The following is a 21,825-nucleotide window of genomic DNA, read 5'->3' as shown; positions in this document are numbered from 1 at the left end:
TATGCTGTAGGGGGAAGTCAACTGCATGGCCTAACTTTAAAAATACGTCTATGAAATTTTCTCTGAATGCAGTTTCTGGAAGACCATAGTTTTAGGGAATTAAGTTCTTGCCGGAGTTCGGATGTGTTTTTCATCAATTTTTGCCTGTCAGTTAGTACGTGTATGCTGATTTTAATGTATTTTACCGTTTGTAAGACTTCTTCGACAGCGGAATTATTATATTTAACAAACTCTTCATAATTTTTTTGTTATTTGTTCGTTCTGTATATCAATGAGTTATTCGACAAGATCTACTAAGCTGGCTTTTATATTTTCTAAACCCTTTTCTAGTAATGAATTTACGGAATTCAAATAATAAGACTCACCTGAATTTTTTGTTCTGTTTAGTTTATCGTTCTGATTCTGCCTCTGGTGTAATCGTTTGCGCGGTGGTTGGCTGGAGCAGAGATATCGCCGTGCAACCGTTCGTATACCTACACAGCGCCCTGGGAAATAATAATAATAATAATAGCCCCCCGAAAGAACACGACCTTGTCGTGGCGGTGGGGCTTGCGTGCTTCGGTGATGTTGAGAGCTATTCTGGCAGTTACATAGCTGCCAGCAGGGCCACTCTCGTCAGACAGGTCTCAACTGAGGAGCCAGACTAAAGTTTTCCATCCCCTATCTTAATGGTGAAAAGGAAGAAGAGATCCATACTGGATCAGTCGACGCCCGGGTTATCAAGGATTGCGTCAGATGTTGGGGATCCTGGGCATCAGACGACAAGTGGGCTACAGGACCCAGCTCTCCTTGTTGGGCAATCGGGGCAGGAAGCTGAAAAGCCACTGGAAGAAACCAAACTTAAAAAATGGACTGTAGAAGAAAACAGAGAAGTTATGAAATGTTTTTACAGATCAACACCAGAAAAACGAGGTTTCAGAAAGCGTATGCATTCAATTTGGAAACAAAAATTCCCAGAATCTGCAATAATAGAACAAAGACTTATGGACCAAAGGAATTTCATTTTCCGTAACAAAATATTTACTGAACATCAAGCTGGCGACATACCCCAGAATGTTTTGACAGAAGGGCAATTTAACATGAAGTCAGGGATACTGGAACATATGAACTCCATAAACAACCGTATAAGACTACCACCATTAAAAGCTTTACAACAATCTAAGCTAAAACAGCTCCTCTTAGACGCAAATGCTGTAATTGAAACCACCACAACCAACAGTACAAAGGAAACAAATCAGCTCCTATACAGCACAGCCTATATCATTTCAGTGAAGCTTGGTTGGTCACGGAGGGTCAACAGACTTCGAGTTGATCTAAGTAACTTAAAGAGTTTTAAAGAAGGAAGATTGAAAAATAATAACATCAAAAACAAACTGATTACCACATATAATTTGGCGCCAACAAAAAAATTGCTGGAGTTACCGAAAAGCTAAAACAAAGAATTATGGCGATTGCACAGAAAATTAAAAGATATGAAGCAAGAATAAACCAATATGTACAAAATATGCAATTTCGACAGAACCAACGTCAGTTCTTTCAGTCTCTCCAGAGAAATACAAATGCAAACCATCATTCGCCCGGAAAAGAAGAAACACTCAAATTTTGGAAGTCAATCTGGGATAATACTATTGAACACAATAAAGATGCATCATGGATTAAGGAAATAGAATCAGAAATGAAACAAAAATAAATGCAAAATGTCATTATCACTAAAGAAATGGTCAGTGCTCAAGCTAGAAAATTAAAAAACTGGAGTGCACCTGGCAAAGACGAACTACATGGATTTTGGTTAAAACATCTAACCAGTCTACATGATCGAATGGCAGAACAATTGAATTATTTGTTGGTCAGGCTCAGTGGAAGACTGGATGATATCAGGGAGCACTTTTCTCTTCATGAAAGATAAGGGTGCAGACCCAAGTAACTATCGTTCCATAACATGCCTACCAACTATGCTTAAACTGTTCACTGCAATTATAGAAAATTCCATATACCACTACTTATCAGATAATCAGATTTATCCGATTGAACAAAAAGGCAGTTTTCAAAAATCTAGAGGAACAAAAGACCAGATCCTTAATAATAAAATGATTCTCAGAAACTCAAAAAGATGAAAAACTAATTTAAACATGGCATGGATAGATTACAAGAAAGCATTTGATTCCGTCCCACACTCCTGGATCCTAAAATCACTAAAACTATTTGGAATTAGCAAAAACATATGTTCGTTTCTGGCTACTGCTATGAAATCATGGAAAACGACATTAATAGTGATAATGAACGATTTTGAGATATCAGCATTAAATGTGGAATTTTCTAAGCTGATTCCTTGTCACCATTGCTCTTCAACATTTCTTTGATATATTTGTCTATGATTCTGAAGAAAACAAAACTTGGTTATGAAATTCCTAAATGTAATATTAAAATTACCCATCTGTTGTATATGGTTGACTTGAAGCTATATGGAAAATCGAACCAGCAAATAGATTTTTTATTAAACACAGTTCATATTTTCAGTGAGAACATCAAAATGGGATTTGGTTTAGAATATGCGCAAATTTATCTATTAAACGAGGAAAAATTATCGACACTAGCAATTTTAATTTTGATTAAGAGAAATATATAAAAGCAATTTCAGCTGACGAAAACTATAAATACTTAGGAATATTAGAGCCAACGATATTCTCCACTCGAAAGTTAAACAACAGGCAGAATTAGAATACATTAAAAGAGTTAGAAATATTCTGAAAACAAAACTAAATGGATTAAACACAATTAGAGCAAAGAATTCTTGGGCTATACCAGTGATCCGATGCACAGCTGGCATAATAAATTGGACAAAAAAAGACCTGGACAAACTAGACCGCAAAATTAGAAAACTAATGACTATACATCATGCATTACATCCACGAAGTGATGTTAACCGGTTGTACCTACCGAGGAGAATAGGTGGACGGGGTCTGCTGCAAGTGAGACAGACTGTGGAAGAAGAAGAAATTGGTTTAAGAAATTACATCGCCAATAGCTCTGAGCCAATGCTTCAAGCAATTACACAAGAAGGCCTTCTAAAAGCAACAGGAAACAAATCCAATTACAAAAAGGAACAACAAAATATCCGATATGTGCGCTGGAAAAATAAACCCTTCCATGGCCAATTTCTTGGAGATACTGAGAACAAAATTGACGTGAACAAGACATGACAATGGCTTCAACACAGATACATTAAAAAAGAAACAGAAGTATTTATTCTAGCAGCTCAAGAACAGGCATTACAAACTAATGCAATCAAAGCAAAAATTTTGAACATCAATAATAACAGCAAATGCAGATTATGCGATCAGAACGATGAGACTGTAGAACATCTAATCCGTGCCCGCAGCAAAATAGCTCAAACTGACTATAAATACCGCCATGATCCAAAATAGTGCATTGGCATGTATGCAAAAAATATGGCTTTCCTACTTCCGATAACTGGTGCCAGCATAAAATAGAGACAGTATTGGAAAACGAAACAGCAAAAATTCTCTGGGACTTTAGAATACAAACTGATCGGCATTTGGAACACAATAGACCTGACATCATAATTATCGAACATCGACAGGTTTGGATGTTCGATAATTGTGATGCAGTACCCAGTGATAACAACATTAACAACAAAGAACTGGAAAAAATTACTAAATATCGAGATCTGGCAATCGAAGTTGGCCGACTGTGGCTTAAACATACCAAAGCATCCTAATAGCTATCGGTGCACTTGGTGCAACTTCAAAGAAGTCGTCCAACTATTTACAGCAATTAAAAATTTATGAAGTGACCCCATATGACCTACAAAAAACAGCATTACTTAGAACAGTCCATATTTTACGACGCTAGCTGACGGACTATTCTTAGATGATTCTTGGGTAGAATCTGAATTGTTCTGAATCACCAGTCAAATTTTTATTTATATGATATCTTGTTTTGACTGTGTATCAGTTATGTGAATAAAATAATATTAATACGCAATAATAATAATAATAATAATGGACAGTACTGAAAGGCCCCTAAGGCTCAAGACCTGCCTAAGATGACTAAGAACAGCAATTTCAGAAAAAATGAGTCAGTCCTATTACTAAATATATTTCTGTGTGTAACGGCATGTGCTCTCCTGATGAAGTATACGTTACCTGGTTGGGGATAAAACTTCCAATTTCTGCAGTAAACATTCTGCCACCATCGTTTGCTACTTTCGTTACTAAGGAAAGATATGCATTTAAAATGACGAAGGTGGTCGGAAATCAAGATATATATATTTATAATTAGATTGTTCATATTTGTAAGTCATCGTTGCTTTTATCGTTCTTGCCTATATTATGTTTCAAATAAGAAATGTGCCACCACGTTTGTTTGTTTTTCCTTCCTAAACTTTGAAGGGCAAATTTTTTCTTTGCTTTCAAGATTGCATTCACTTATTTAAGCTCATTTATGTGGTCATCATAATTAGGGACGTTTTGTTTTTTGATTTTCGTAACTGTTTTCTGATTTTGATATTGAATGTAACCAATGAATAAAAATAATGAAACTGCGGATGGTAGATTTTTTTTTTTTTCATGCTCCTAATCAGCAAAATTCTCACTGCTAGCTTAGTTGCATATTTAGACATTATGTCAACCAAATGGCATTACTAACCACGTTTATTTATTTATTTTTTTGTATTAAAGTCCATATAAAATTAGCTACAAATTAATCATATCAAAGTCGCATTCAATTTTTCATTAAAAGGTCGGTGGATTTCAAGATTAAAAAATAACTTTGGTATGAAAGTGAGGATAGTGAGATACTGGATACAGTGAAGTGTTTTAAAAGTTACTCAGATTATGGGGATGAAAGAATAAGTGAGTGAGTGAAGGAACGAGGATGTAATATAAAAAGATGTGACTGTTGTTTTACATTTTAGAGAAATGAACTAAATTTTATTTAAGCGTATCTGTGTATTTAATACTTTATGAATTATTTAATGTGCACGATCTCCTTATGCGGTAATTTTAAAGCTGCGAGGGATAGCAGCGAAGCTAAATAGTATGGACTTTTTTATTTTTTTGCACATATGCATATGCACACATGTTGAAATTTGTTTCATTGGAATATTCTGCTAATTTCATCAAGAATTTGGCACTAAACTCATTGAATAAATAATAAATCAGAAACCGAGAACTGAGTTGGTGTATTGCATCCAATTAGGAAAATTTGTTAAATAATGATAGAAAAAAAAATGCTGGCTTGGTTAGCGGAGTGGTTAACGTATTCGCTCTTCAACCAACAGGTCCTAGGTTCTTATCCAGAAATGGATGCTTGCATTTTTCTTCATATTGCAGATGAATTTCGTTGTGCTGTGTGAGTCTACGGTCGCACGCATCAGACCTAACGTGGCATGAGAAAGGTCAATGTTTGATTTAATGACAGCCTTCTTTGCCAAGTGATAAAAGGGTATATGTGTTGGTGATTGTCTGTGTGTAAGAGGAAAAGAATTAAATAGAAATCAAGGTATCATTTAAGCATGATATGTTATCGATAGTTTCTCATATAGGCAATATAAAATAATAACAACAATAATCGGCTCACAAATAACTGATTGTACAAAAGAGGATTTAAGAATCCAATGCTATAAATAAAAAAAATAAGTGAAAAATTTCCCTTGTTCATTTTTAAAGCAGTTTTTTTTTACTACGAAATAAACAATATTGATTATTATTACTTTTTTCTTATTATTCTTGATTTCATTTTGGAACACACGTTCATTGGAAATTGAAACAAATCACGTATGTTTCAGTTTTCAATGGTCTATTTAATTTTCGATAATTCTCACCTGTTAGCGTCACAAATGTAATAAGTAGGGTTTAAAATTTGTATAAATAATAACGGAAACTTACTTTTTACCGATCGCTCTTATTTGTTAAAGAATTAAATATTTAATATGTCCAAGAAAGTGTACTTTTTGCCTCGTCCCCCCTATTGTAAGATTGTTTCTTCAGAAGCGTAAATTAGCAGTGTAATTGAATAACGAACTGCAAAATCATTGGTAAATGCAGCAATCAATACCGTCAGAGACAGGAAGATTAATTTACATCCATACAAATTGATCTTCATAATAAGCTGGCATCAGATAATGAAGACTGTCGAGTAAACAAAGATAAATTACTCCACATGTTATAATTTGCATTGTTTTTAATGGAATATTATGATGGACGTTGCGTTCATTCTTCTCAATTTGTTATCTCGTTATTAAATTTGTTAAACCAATTGCTATGACGTGAAAATTATGTTAGGGATAATAATTCACTGCAACTCGGATGTATTTCCTTTGAATACTTCGTTGGGAAACTAGTTTGCAGATAATTAAACCCATCCCGAAACTGACTCCTAGAGCGATGCTAATTAGAAAAGTCAAACTTCAGAAACTCCGTAGCTGAATTAACCAGAGTTCTCCGTCAATGTAAAGGCTTGTACTTTCATTCATTTGCCTTTAATGGAATTCTTTGTAGTCATCTTTTAATTAGGCTGTTGATATGTGTTCAGATGAGCAATTTATATGCCCTCCCTAATCCGAAACTTCCGCTGTGAATTGTTCATCATGTATTATGGATGTTTAGAGTGAAGCAATTTTCTTTCATCGAGCGAGAACCGAAATATCATTCTAAGAAATCAGAGGAAATCAACTTCAGTATAGTTCTCATTTGAATAAGCATTCTTGCTGGTTTCGTTCAGAAAGTAGTCGAAGAATTATCTTCCGAATGTCTGTGTCTGTCTACTCTTTTCTATTAGAGATCACAAAGATCTCTTCAAATAATCCAACATGTAATTTGTCATTATGGAAACATTTGAGTCTGGAAAAGTTTGTCTTAGAGCAATTTGTATTACAGATGGTTGATTGTATATGTTCGATCTGTAGAACACGGTTCTCGAATTATCTAACTTTTACCACACCTATACCTACTAATATACCATTTCCAGTCTTTCGCGGATAGCATTATTGAAATGATCATGATGTGATTATTATGAGAAATTTCAAAATCTCATCTTAAATTGGTATTGTTGGTGGGCTGAGTAGATAGCGTCTCCGCTGTCCAACAGGTTATGAGTTGAAATCTCACGTTTTGCATGGATATTTGTAAAAGATGAGCATGAGAACCATTCATTGTGTAGGATTTGTCTTGCTTGTAAACAATTAACTTTTTGTTCTAGAAATTCGAAATTTTAATAAAGAATCTTTTACAAAAAGTCTTCTCTGTAGAATTCAAAACAATTCCCAAAGTGTGACAAGGTTTTTATATGCAATTTTGCCTTATCCCGTTTACTTAAAAATTAAAATCTATACATTTTCGGTTCTGATATATTTTTTCTTCATTTTAATTATATTAAACTTAGATGACAGCAGAAAATATATAATCAGCTAAGTCCATTTCATCAATGAATAACGCATAAAGCACAATGGTTTGAGTTCATTCTTCACCTTCTCCAAACAATGAACGAACAAACTAAAGTTCACGAAGTTAAACCAAAGGCTTACTTTAACTTTTTATTGAAATGCGTCATATATTTGCGACAGTGAATGACGATAAATATTCTAATTGAATACGATGAGACTTTTGTGGAAAACAAAATTTCATTCAATAAAAAATTGAGTCTATAAGAAGCCAAAAGGCTATTTTACCGGCGACATAAATTAAGTTTAAGGGAGATGGTAAATCCCGTATTATTCTATAGCCGGGTACGAAACCCGGATCGAAATCCATCGTAATCCTAGAGTTTCATGCCGAAAAAACTATCGGCGATCCCAAGTGTAAATAATCACTTGAGTAGTACAACTCGGAGCAAAGGTGGAGCAAGCTTCGTCACTGTGCTTAATATTCTCTCATAATGTAAAACGCAGCTCCTAGGAAAGGTATTACTGTTTTACATTATGAGAAGAAGTCACTACCCAGACCAGTTTCAACCCTTATGTATAGGTGAAGCGGGCTCTAAAAATAACACGATCTCGAAAGATCGCCCAACTCAGCGTTGTTCCACTCGATGATAAGCTCACCCCGTCACCGAGAAGAACTTCTCAGCATTGGCTATACCCAGGGTCAGGCTCACCCCCACCACCAAGCAGAGCCATAATCTCAGCGGTGGCCTCACTCAGAGACAGGCAAAAACCTACCTCTAAGTGGAGCCTCTCAAAGCCAGATCCGCTTCGCACCGGTTTCCACCCTCATTGGGGGTCTCATCAGTGAGTAGGTAGACCTGGAATATCAAGGTTTTAAGTGAACCGAACTTACATATACCTCTACTAACGAATTGCTAAACTGGTGTACTTATATATTGTTATTACTACCATAAGAAGCCAAAAGGCTATTTTACCGGCGACATAAATTAAGTTAAGGGAGATGGTAAATCCCGTATTATTCTATAGCCAGTTACGAAACTCGGATCAAAATGCATATGGGAAGAGGTCATTACCTCTTCTCATATGGATTTCAGTTTAGTAATTCGTTTAGCAATTCGTTAGCAGAGGTATATGTAAGTTCCGTTCACTTAAAAACCTTGATATTCCAGGTCTACCTACTCACTGATGAGACCTCAAAAAGGGTTGAAACCGGTCTGGGTAGTGACCTCTTTTCATAATGTAAAACAGTAATACATCTCCTAGGAGCTGCGTTTTACATTATGAGAGAATATTAAGGATAGTGGCGGACCTTGCTCCACCTTTGCTCCGAGTTGCCCTGGTGTTGTACTACCCAAGTGATTACTTACACTTGGGATCGCCGATAGTTTTTTTTTTCGGCATGAAACTCTAGGATTACGATGGATTTCGATCCGAGTTTCGTACCCGGCTGTAGAATAATACGGGATTTACCATCTCCCTTAAACTTAAAAATTAAAAAATTGAGTCGTTTCCTTTAATTCAACAAATACCTGAAAAACTTAAAATAGACCTTCTATTGAGGTCACCTGCATTATGTTAAAATGTCTTTATTAATAATAATAACATTTGTATTATTTCGTTAGAATCTATACAAATACAAATATTATCTATCTGATAAAATTCGAAGGCAGTTTTTAATTAATAATCTGATCTGCTCTAGAGGACATGTTTTTATTCTACTGTACTTAAGCCCTCTCACAAGCATACCACTGATATTACGATGAACAACGAATGACTGCTTCTATCACATAGTGTTTTGCCCTTGTAAGAGTTTTACAAATAGTTGTACGCACGGTGAATGATATATGAAAGTCGACAATAACTGAATTTCAACACTCACTGCTAAATTAGAAAACAAATACTGTTTTCACTGGTAGTGTTTTAACGACCTCCCCTCGTTGCAAGAATCTGACAGTGAAGTTTCACGGATAAGTGAAATTTAAATATAAATAAGGTTTTTGCTTTATTGTAAAGACAGACAACATTTTTTCTTAATTTTTATTACTTCGAATGGTAAATGTAAAGATAAGATTAAGTTATGTCTGGTAATTGATTAAAAACTCGAAATCTTACCAACTTAACCAGGAGGAACGAATTCCTTGTGGATAATGCCCTTGGAATCGTAGAAACAAATCAGCATTGTCTTTACTTTTGACTTCTCCAAGTGGCTTTTTTTCGGATGCCCCTCTTCTGGTGGTTTCCACTCAGCACTCCGGCTTTGTTTCGGGCTCATACTTCACCATGTTTCATCACCAGTAACGATCGTTTCAAGGAAGTTTGAGTCCTTACGAGCGGTTTTAATGAGGTCCTTGCAGTGTTCAATTCAATACATTTTTGTTCGTCGATCAACTTGTGGGGAACAAATCGTGAATTCAATTTAAGAATTTTGACTCTCGGTCAAGATGTTGTGCACAGTTGATTTTGGAATCAATCTAACTGACGTCTCACGACCACTTTGAAATCGCTTAAATCCTCGTAAACTTCAATACGGGATAAGCATTCATCTCCGTGTGCTTTTTGAAGCATTTGATGCGTTTCGGTAAAACCTTTACCAAGTTTAACACAAAAGTCAATCGCAGCTCTCCGTTTGAAACTCATTTTCCGACCGTTCGTCAAAACACACTGTCATTCTTGTCACTCTAACTCGGCTTCTAATGAAACAAATGTCATAAACAGTTACCGCAACACTAATGAAGGTTGCCGCTTTCGAAAACAAAAAGATATAACAGGTGGCGCCACTAGTTTCTAGACGCCGTATGGTTATTCCATTACCTCTTCGTGATTTGGAAGCGATGACTTCTACTAGAAGAAGTGGTAAGGTTGCAGATGTCCTTTCCACACAGAATAAGAGAATCACAAACATCCACGCCCATGGCGGTATTCGAGCCCGCAGCCTCTTGGCTTGAGAGCAGATATGCTAACCACTCGACCAACCAGGCCGGCTCTTCATGTAACTGCTTTTATTTCTCACAAAAGGGTTAACACTAAATCGACTGCCTTCCTTCTGTCTTGGCAACAGTTTTATTAAGACAAATTTTAGACAAAGGACAAGATAACTAGTCATGCTTTTTAAGTGTATTATTCCCTTGATAATCACATCCCTGCCAACATGCGGAAAATCCGCATGAAACTGTATGAAAAAAAAAGAAAAGAAAAAAAAAATAGGAAATTAAGACTGGTGTGTAAAGGATGGAATCTAGCACTCTGTGATATCAAAGGAAAGCGTTCCTTTTAATAAAGAAAACTTGAGTCAGTAACCTGCATAAGGCGAATGTAATTCTGATCCACAAAGGAGGATCTGAAAGTGAAATCCAGAACTAAGTTAAACCTTCGCAACGGGTAAAATGAAGGATACATTAGTATAACTTCAGGTTAATCTTGTCTCGGTGTAATTCAAGGGAACGCCTCTTTATCAAACATTTCTTGTAATACTATTAAGGAATAGGATGTGAAGTAACTGTTATATTTGTAAAAACCTGGCATTCTGTATGAGAAAACGTTTAAGGGAGAGTAAAGCAGCATTGATAGGATCTTGTGACCATTCAGACTTAATTTCATGATCTACATCATCGATATGTTAAAAGTAAATGATCCAATAATTAAACCATCTAGAAACACTTATTAGAAGCAGAAATTAAGTTTTGCTTTACATTTCAAATCCTTCAAATTGTGGAGGATTATTAATAATATAATGGGCAGGATCGTTGCCTTATTCAAACGAATAGAATACATCGTTACTAGGAGCAATGTCAGTTGAGAAGACTTAACAGTTTAAAATGTTTCATGTAGGTAGCTAAATCATGGGTGGTTAATAAACCTAGCACAATGGAATATAACGACGTACGAATGTCAACACCCAATATAAGCATTTACACACCACAGTTAGTAGGAAAAATATGGACTGAATTACCTTGATTATGGACTGAATTACTGAATTACCTTGAATTACCTTGAATATTACCTTGATTTTTAGAAACTTTACAGGAATACAAATGCAACTCTCCCCGTACATACTTGGTTAGATTTTTTTTTTAAATATAGTATTGTATTGTATTCAATTTGACCTTACATTGTTAAGGATATTGATATGATGACCTGTTTGATTTTGTGGTCGATACGTATTTGATTAAAGTGACAAATTTGCAACATTGAATTATCTGAGATCGTAATATTGATAATGAAAGCAATAGAAACAAAAGAAAAATGTACGCTTGAGAATGTGGATAATACAAAGATTGACAATGGGATCAGAAAGGAGTTGAGGGTGACAACGAAATCTGTCCGCGTTATTTTAATTCAAACATGCCTCTGTTTTAAAATATTAAATTTAGATTTTAAGCCACGAATACTATTTATGGTGTTTTTAACAGAAATGTATTTTCATTTTATTCTTCGACAATTGCTCATTAACTACGCTGGAAATTGAGATCCAACACTTACTCATTAGTGATGGTTATCTATATTCGAACAATACCAGACAGAATAATGCACTACGCACACAGGATCTGCATACATGCAGTTGTCTCTAGCAAGGGAGGAACTGGAAGTTTTGATTGAAGTTTAGAGCTTTCGAACTATAAAATAGCACACGGTAAGAGAAATGTTCCTATTCTTCTTTATCAATTCAACTGAGAGAGTAATATAATCGAAAAAAGTTGACTAAAATGTCAACTCTAGCTTATGAAAGTTGCAGATAATCTGCATTATTTAAATATTCGTGATAATTGAATTTTCTTTAACAGCTACCCTTAGTTATATATATATAAATATATGCTAGTACTAAGGGTATCTATTTAAGGAAATTCAATTATCATGAATGTAGTATATACAGGGTGTTCGGGATAAATTTGACATATTTATAATTAATTATATTTTTCCGTAAGTTACATGTATTAACACACACTTCTCTTCATTTAAAAGTTTGGACCCTTCTTCATTCATATACAAGATGTCAGAAAGGATGGATAGCTGGAACCCACCTGAATCATGGAAGAGAATAACTTGTATCATGATGATTCGTGCCCGCCATCAAAATAAGGATATTACGACTGCTGCCCAATGCTCCCTGAATACAGTAAAAACAATCAGGCATGAACTAGAGACTTGCAATGGTGACTACGAGGATGTAGCAAGAAGAAAGATCCCTAGCAGACGATCTGATTGCGTTCGTACAGCAGAATTCCTCGCAAATCTGCAGGAACAGGTGTTGAAGAACCCTGGCATTGGAATTCGGGCTTTGTTCGTGGAGTTGCTAACTGTAGTCAAGCCCTGGATAACAAGGGTAGCCAATGGTAGGCCGTATGTATGGCAGCAGGATTCGGCCCCTTGCCACACCTCTGGGAAAAGTCAAAAATGGTTTTCTGAAAATTTCTACGACTTCACCAGTCCAAATGTTTGGCCTCCAAACTCCCCAGACCTTAACCCCATGGATTATTTTGTATGGGGCGCAGTTGAAAAAGATACCAATCGCACTTCCAGTAATACAAAAGCCCAGTTAATGGATAAAATTAAAACAGTTTTTGCGGCCCTTCCCAGGGAGACTGTAGCATCAGCTTGTTCGAGGTTCCGAAGCAGAATTGAAGCTGTGATCGATGCTAATGGTGGTTATTTTGAGTAAATCTTGTTGATAGTATTGTAATTAACTCTGCCTGTAATGTTTTTTGTCAATTCATTAAATTTAATAGATACAAAGAAGATTTTCTTTTTCCTTACGAAACTGTCAAATGTATCCCGAACACCCTGTATAAATTTAACTGGCCTCATTTAAGATTGTATATACAAAGCTCAAATCTAATACTCATTCATATCGCAACTCAGTATATGTAAAAATCATAACATAACAAAGATAGATATTGAGCTATCCTTATCTAAGTGTGTGTATATATACATATCTATGCGGAGCGTAATCTACACCCACTTAACAAGTATAAGGTCTCACCGAACGTTTGTTGATATCGTTAAAAAAACACGTAAGTATTATAACCTCCCATAGATAAGGATATTTGGCTCTTATCTAAGTGTACATATACATAATGCTCCTATCCTAAATACTCAAGGTGTCATACAAACGTTTATCCTAACGCGCTACATGTAATACTACATCTCGAAAGTAAAGATATTTTAATATTATTGCTATTATTATTATACGAGTACCTCCATGGAGTCCGAGGACTCATCGCTGGAGACCCAATCTAACTTCACAAACTGTCATACCTTTTCTTGAACCAATTAACAGACAAAGCATTCCCAACTGACTCTGGCAACCCATTCCACTCATTCACAACTTCTCCAAGTAAAAAACGTCTAGTCCTGACAACCCTACTAACTATACCTCCATTGAACTTCCAGGGATGAGCCATTGTTCTGGTTCCTCCAGCCAAGTGCTGAAACATTTTCCTGCATCTTTCAGGCGTACGAGTAACTTTTTCTATTATATACCCCATTTTTCTCCTATCAACCCACTTCTGCAATCCACACACCTTCAATATATCCTCCTAAGGAACATTCCACAGGCCACTCGACCACTTGTTAACTTGCTTTTGAATCCTCTCCACAGCTTCCTAATCCCTAAACAACCCAGGGAACCAGACTTTACCACAGTAATTTAGAGGTGGACATATCAAGGCCTTATAAAGTGGAATAACAACTTCCTAATTGTTAATCTCTTCTTCAATAGTCAAGAAATATGTAATATGTAATATTTAGTAATATGTCCTCTCACTTTTAATTCTGTCTACCATCATCCCTAAATCTCTAGCTTCATCTATTTCCTGGAGTACTTTGACATCAATGTGATAAACCGCTTGCAATCTATTTGTTCCAAACGGACAACTCAACATTTCCCGACATTAAACTCACACCCATTAAAATTTTCCCATAGCGACAGCCTATTTAAATTATCCTGCAAGCACATCGCCTTGATTAACTATTACTCTACCGAATTTCGCCTCACCAAACAACTAAATATTTCCTTTCGGGTTATTTTATATCATTTATGTAAAAATTAAACAGCAATGGTCTCAGAACAGAACCTTGTGGGACACCACTACTACTTGTCATGAGTTTTCGCCTCGATTCTGCCCCTTCATATACCACTTTTTGCGATATGTCCAGCAGTTACGCTCTTATCAAATTAACCAGTGTCATATCTATCCCCATTTGTTCTAATTTGCGTAACAGAGTTCCATGTGGTATTCTGTCAAATGCCTTTGGAAAATCCAGCAAAAGCATCTTGTATCCATTTCCTTTATCCAACCCAACTGTTTCTCTATTATAAAAGTTAGTTAATTACTAAGGCATATGACAGACCCTTTACAAAGCCATGTTGTGACACTCTTTGAGTATCATATTATAATCTACCCATTCTTGAATTCTCGTTTTTTACCAATTTTTAGTACTTTTTCCACTAAGCTTGAGACATTAATTGGTATGCAGTATTAGAAACATCCCTTATGCAAAGGAATTATTTTGCCCTCTTTCCACTCCCTTGGAACTTTACCAGAGCTGAGACTTAGAGCCTAATCAAAAGCATTGCCAGTTCCCTTGCACATTCTCGCAAAACCCTATCTGATATCCCATCTAATTTTACAACTGTATTTAGATTGAGATTCTGCAATATACTAAGAACCTCCAATTCATCTACATCTACATCACATTAGAATCTGTCACATAGGTAAAAGCAGTAGCCTCACTAGGATGATATATTCTTGCAAAGTAGTCACTCAGTAACTCAACTATTTTATCCGCTTCTGTCTCCTCGTCACCATCATTAATCATTAAGGTTTAATCTTCCAGGACAGAGAGTGTGCTTTCATTTTTCATAAATAGAAGAAATTCTTCACGTTTCTTATTACAACTCTCTTGCCAACATCACATATCTCATTACGTCTATTATCGCTCTCTCCAACTTATGCGATTCTCATATCCTCCCTATTTCTATCCACTTAACTCTGCAATGCAATTTGCATTCTCTCAATCTGTCATTACTGCATTCCACAGACCTAAACCGAAATGTCTGAATACTCTGCAACAGCTCATTCTTTCGAAAACAAGGCAACAAAACCTACACAGTAATGCATATGCGGTCTGATCAAAGCCTTGTACAACAGAGTCATAACATCCTTACTTTTACATGGCTCTCCGCATCATTGCTATAATCCGATGTGCCGTCCTGTCCTCAAACTTTCCCCTGAAATTTCAGCTCCCTATTCATTATCATCCTCACATCCTTCATTTTGTGTGACATCCTCTCCAATCTGCATCCCATCTTTCTGTCTCAAAATTTAAAATCTTACACTTTGAACGGAAATTCCCACACAATCACCCACTCACTGAGTCTATTCAAGTCTTCCTGGAAGGCTACGAATCAACTGTTTAGCGGTCTACCTAACTTAACATCATCTGCAAACAATGGTATCACAATTTACTTCCTTTCCAATGTAATATACATACAAATTAAAGTATGAGGAAATATTTCTTTAATTTCTTTCTATTGATTTTCCTTTCTGGGATATTTCACAACATACCACCTACTGCTACCTATCAGATAGCCAATCTTATTCAATTCACTGATCTATCATTCAACCCTATCTGTTCCAATTTAACTACCAGCTTCTCATGTGGAAATCTATCACAGGCCTCTGCCGATTCTTAAATATACTGCTGTGTGTGTGCATACCATAGTTCCATGCATTTGTCGGCTTGTTATAAGTAATAGCTAAAACTTTATTCCTTTAGCAAACCTTTTCTGACCAAAGAATTCTGTAGCTCTTAACCCAGTTATAAATCCTGCTCCCCACTAGCTTCTCTACCATCAAGATCACAGATCCAGACAGGCAGATTGACTATAATTTGAAGCCTTAGTCTTATCACTCCCTTCATGAAGCAGAACAACTTTATCCTCTTTCAACTCCTTGGACTTGGGACATTCTAAACAATCTGTCTCGTGTTAAAGTACGTTGAAGCTGCTGTTTACTCTGGAATCTTACCTTAATTCACATCATTATATACCATAAAATCCCCTGGCCTTATTGTTATCAAGTTTACTCAATTCCTCATACTTCTTGCTCACCCAGTCTTAGTTCTTACTCCATCCTTCAAAAATATCAAATCTGTATGATGTAACATTCACAAGGAAGAGAATACTTAAATGCATTTACCACATCTACGTTTATCCTCAGTGGTTACCATTCTGACAATATTACTAACCAACATCCTTCCGTATCATTCTTCCCTCTACTGGCCATATATGGAATATTCCATAAGAATTTTAAGCCTCATTTGATAACTGCTGCTCATAGTGCACTTTTGCTACCCTTATTCAGCATGCCTCTGTCCTTGCTTGCTATTTGTGCTAATGTAACTGATGATTGCCACTGATCCTGTGCTGCCTCCACAATGCCTTTTTTCTTCCAGATCGCATGCTTCAATTAGTTGTCATCCGTTTTACACCTATCTTGTTTAATCTCCTGACCTTTGGAATACACTCAGTCATTGCTTCTGCCTGATAATTCCTGAGTAGGGACGAAGTAGCACTGATTTCCTTCCCATCCGATTTCTTATTCCGTGATACTGCTGCAAGCCACCACTTGAGTTTATCATAATCATCCACCTTATAATTCCACATAAATCTCACAAAAGTCCTAGTATAACTAACTGAAGTGATCACTGCATGGTCGCTTTCACCAACTAGAGGTATATATGACACTTAGTTTATTTCATTATATCCGGAGATCAAACCCAAACATTAGTGTACCCTGTGTTACATACTGCGTAAGGTAGTCCTCCCTCAAAAGCTTAAGAAATTCATTCTCTTAGGTTCCAGTCGCTCTCATCATTCCAGTCTATATTGCCATAATTTAACTAGCCCATAATGATCTACCCTATTCTTATTAGACGGACAAATTTACCTATACATTCTTTTCACATTGCCTTGCAGGTTAACAGGAATACTATAGTAACATCCTAGTGAACATTTCAAACCTTCCACAGCCACTTCATACCACACTGTTCAAACTCTATCACTATTTGATCCTTGCATCTATACTCTAGATGGGCACACACACACACACACACACACACACACACACACACACACACACACACACACACACACACACACACACACACACACACACACACACACACACACACACACACACACACATCCTTGCCGTCATCAACAGCACTCCTCCCTTTCTGCCCTGTCTACCTTCATGAAAAATTGCATATACTGACTGTATACCTAGAGTCCGAATAATAAATCAAGTAGGGGTTAAATGGATGAATAACACCATTAAGCTTGAACTGCAAAAAAAGAAACAACTATGGAGGAAATTTAAGGAGAACGGTGACCGGCAGGCACATTAATGGTATAAAGCGCAGGCCAGAAGGGTGACGAGTGTGGTAAGAAAAGCAAAAAAGGATTACGAAAGAACATTGGCCATGCAGGCTAAAGAGAATCCTAAACAGTTTTTTAGATATGTAGCAAGTAAAAGGAAAAATGTACATGGCAGAATGATTTTAAAGAATGCCGATGGTAGGGAGGTAACTGAATCAGTTGAGATAGCTGAGTTACTGAGTGAGCACTTTGCAAGAATATATCATCTAGGTGGTGACATCGCAGAAACGAATAAACCAGTAGATTATACGGGAATTGTGGTGAATGAAGTGGAGGTGAGTAGTCTATTGCATAACCTCAATGTCAATACATCTGTGGGATTGGATGGTATACCAGCTCGTGTAGTACGAGAAGCAGCTAAAGAATTGTCAGTACCCTTGACCATTTTGTTTAATTTGAGTCTCAGGTCTGGGTTAGTCCCGAGCGGATGGAAGGAGGGGAAAATAGTTCCACTGCATAAAGGTGGTTCCAAGACTGCTGTTGTAAATTACCGACCGATTAGCATATCAGGAATCATTGTCAAGGTCTTAGAGAAATTAGTCAAGAAAAGAATACCGGATTGGATAGATGAAAATGGGATATTGTATGGGGGACAACATGGTTTTGTGAAGGGTAGATCATGCCTCAATAACTTGCTCACGTTTTATAACACAGTGACGGCTGAACTGGATAAGGGTAATGGGTTTACAGTGATACTACTGGACCTTGCCAAGGCCTTTGACAGGATACCACATGGAACCCTAATCAATAAACTGGAGCAGATGGGGATAGATATAGGGTTGGTAAGATGGATAGGAGGGTGGTTGAAGGAGAGATACCAGAGAGTGGTTTATTCAGGAGTGGAGTCAAAAAGACGTCTTGTGACTAGTGGAGTGCCGCAGGGCTCTGTTCTTGGACCACTGCTTTTCAATTTGTTCATCAATGATATTGGAAAGGATTTGAGAGGAAGTGTTCACTTGTTTGCTGATGATGCAAAGTTGGGTAGAGCAATTGTGAGTGCACAGGATGTCAACATTTTACAGGATGATTTGGATAGTTTGGAGGACTGGGCTAGGAAAAATGGATGTCAGTTTAATGTGGCAAAGTGTAAGGTTATGCACTTTGGGGTGAAAAGAACAGCAGCAGTATATCGCATTGGTGGAACCGTACTCCATGAGATTGATGAGGCCAGGGATTTGGGAGTGCTGGTGGATAGGGAGTTGAAGTTTAGGGGGCACATTGCAAAAGTGACTAAAACAGCTCACCAAATCACTTGGCTTATGAAAAATACTTTAACATGTAGAGACAAACAAGTTGTTGTTCCTCTGTATCGAGCCTTGATAAGACCCCATCTGGACTTCTGTGCCCAGTTATGGGCACCAGGGTTTCTCTGTGATGGGGAGGAAGTGGAGAGGGTCCAGAGACGAGTGACCAAGATGATAGCAGGTCTGTGGAATGAACCTTATGAGTATAGGTTGAGGATTTGTGGGTTGCAGAAATTGGACGATAGGCGAAGGAGGGGTGATATGATTGAGACATTCAAATTACTGAAGGGTTTTTATAAGATTGATCCAGAAGATATTTTTGAAAATATGACTGGTGGTGGGACGGCTAGGAGCCATGCATGGAAGCTGGGCAAGAGCGTGGTTGACAAGGGTGTTAGAGCTAGGTTTTTTACTTGGAGAGTGGTGAATGAGTGGAATAAGCTTCCAGAGTCTGTTGTGGGTGCTACGACCGTGAATGAGTTCAAGGCAAGATATGATAGATACTGTGTGAATGTTGAATAGTTGTTCCAGACATGATGTTAGGGTCTCCCTCGATGAGTCTGTCGACTCCTTGGAGTTTCCCGGAACAATAATAATAATAATAATAATAATAATACAATCCGTTCCTGTCAGAAAGTCATTCTTATCCAAACAGGTCTCGCTTATTTCAAAATATTTAGAGTGAATGAACTGTCAATGCTTCAATTGACATTTCATTTCCTTATTGCGAAAACTTCTAGCATTTTGAACATACACACTAGCTCATTTGTTTCTATAACTCCCATTGACCCCACTTCTCAGGTGACTCGTCCATACTTCACTCCCTCTGGCAATTCCTCTATCATCATTGATATTACCTTTCCCCGGACCTAAAGGTTTACCCCACATCGTTGACTATTTTAATCTTTCTTGCACATTCATCTACAGTTCTAACTGAAACCATCATCTGCACCTCCAGTGCGGTATGTTCCCGCTCTGTCTTGTGTTACTTCTCTCTTATTCTCTTCACTTGTGCAACTCTTTATTTGCATACTCTCGTCTTCTAACACACCTTAATTACTCAGGTCTTCATTCAGTACGGTCATTATTCTCTTGCAGCAAACCATTTTAATGTAGCCCATTTCTTTCATAGTTATACGTCCACGGTCGTCCCACACATTCATAAAAACCGTTTTTTTTTTGCACAACTATTATGACATAACTGTACAGCAATATTTAAATGAATCCTCTAAGGTCACAATTTTAAAATTTAAACTTCTTTTCACTATAATCTGATATAAGCAGCCTTCTCATTTTAAGTTGCATGCGATCAAAGTGTACATGTTATTTTTGCAGTAAGCATGACTGCCTATATATAAATGTGCATGAAAGTAGTTCAATTATTTGGCTAATACATGGAACATTTACATATCTAAGAATAAACACATGAAATGTAGATTGTTTTCTTTTGATATCAATCAAATGCAGTTCTACTTATTTATAATATTAAATATAACATTAGCTTTGAGAGTAAGATAAAGTATTATTTTATTCATTTCAAGGTTTTTTACCTTCTCAGTAAAATTCAAACTTTATTTGACAGTAAAGTTTTATAATAAACATCTCTAAACAGCTTACAGGGGAACTTCGAAAATTAGAAATTGAAGACATTTAGATTAGCATTTATATTTCTAACCCATCTCTTAAGTTCATTCGGTTAGCAGATACAAATCATGAGACACTTCAGCATTCATTTCAAAACCATAATCGCACTTGAAGTGAAACTATCTTCCTTATGCGTTTCAAGTATTTAATTGTACGAATATTATTTGAGTTTAAGGGGAAATAAATGATACATCTTCAGTATATAGAAGTCGAGTGATTAAAGATACACAACCACCAAAGTGTAAATTGGGATTTCTTGAACACTTCATGTCGAAATGGGCCTATAGTCTGCTATTGAGTACTTTTCTGTCGGTATTAACATATTCAAGTCGGTAAATGTTAATACCGGTATATTTCTGACTGAAGATCGTTTGCTGTCTTTGTCTTGCATTTTTCTTTTAAAAACCCCATTTCGTCAACAAGCCGTCCCCATAAATACTTCATAACATTTTAAGGTTCATTTTAGAATCTCGTATAACATACGTTCTTAGATGTTAAATATTTGCACGAAGTAGTTTCATTTCTGTATTTTACACCAGGAGAAACAAAGATAAATTAGTTATTTCATTTCAATTTTATTGTAAATCAATACATGTTATAAAATTGCATGAATTGTGTTAATTGATTTTATTGCAAGCACTTTTATTACAAATGACACATTACAGTAGGTAGTGTTTTTAACTTAAGCTTTTGGATTTATTTGAAATGAATCCCACTTTAAAATTGCTCTTTCTTTCTCAGAAACAAAGCTCAGTCGGTCTCCGATTAAGGAAGTTCGATTACATAACTTTCCTACCTAAAACCTTTTGGAGCATCGTTTTCGAAAACTGAAGAAGCCGATTCAAGGTCCGCTATGAACTAGATGAGCTTTCTGTGCCTCTCCTGATATGAGCCAGTGTTGCCTATTTTTAACATTTTTCACTCGGAAAGTCAGGTTTTTCATCCTGGAAAACAGGCAAATTTATGAGAACTGACTTTATATCCTAGAGAAAAAAAATATATAAACGAAGTGTTTACGTTACAACTACAAAACTTTGTGAACAGTATATGCTGTCAAGAAGCCTGTAACTTCCAGCAATAGATAAAGACTCAAA

Source organism: Typopeltis vanoorti, chromosome 9 (genome assembly GCF_054136105.1).
Source record: "Typopeltis vanoorti isolate ZY-2024b chromosome 9, IOZ_Tvanoo_1.0, whole genome shotgun sequence".
In the NCBI taxonomy this organism is placed as follows: domain Eukaryota; kingdom Metazoa; phylum Arthropoda; class Arachnida; order Uropygi; family Thelyphonidae; genus Typopeltis; species Typopeltis vanoorti.
This window is presented reverse-complemented; position numbering follows the sequence as displayed.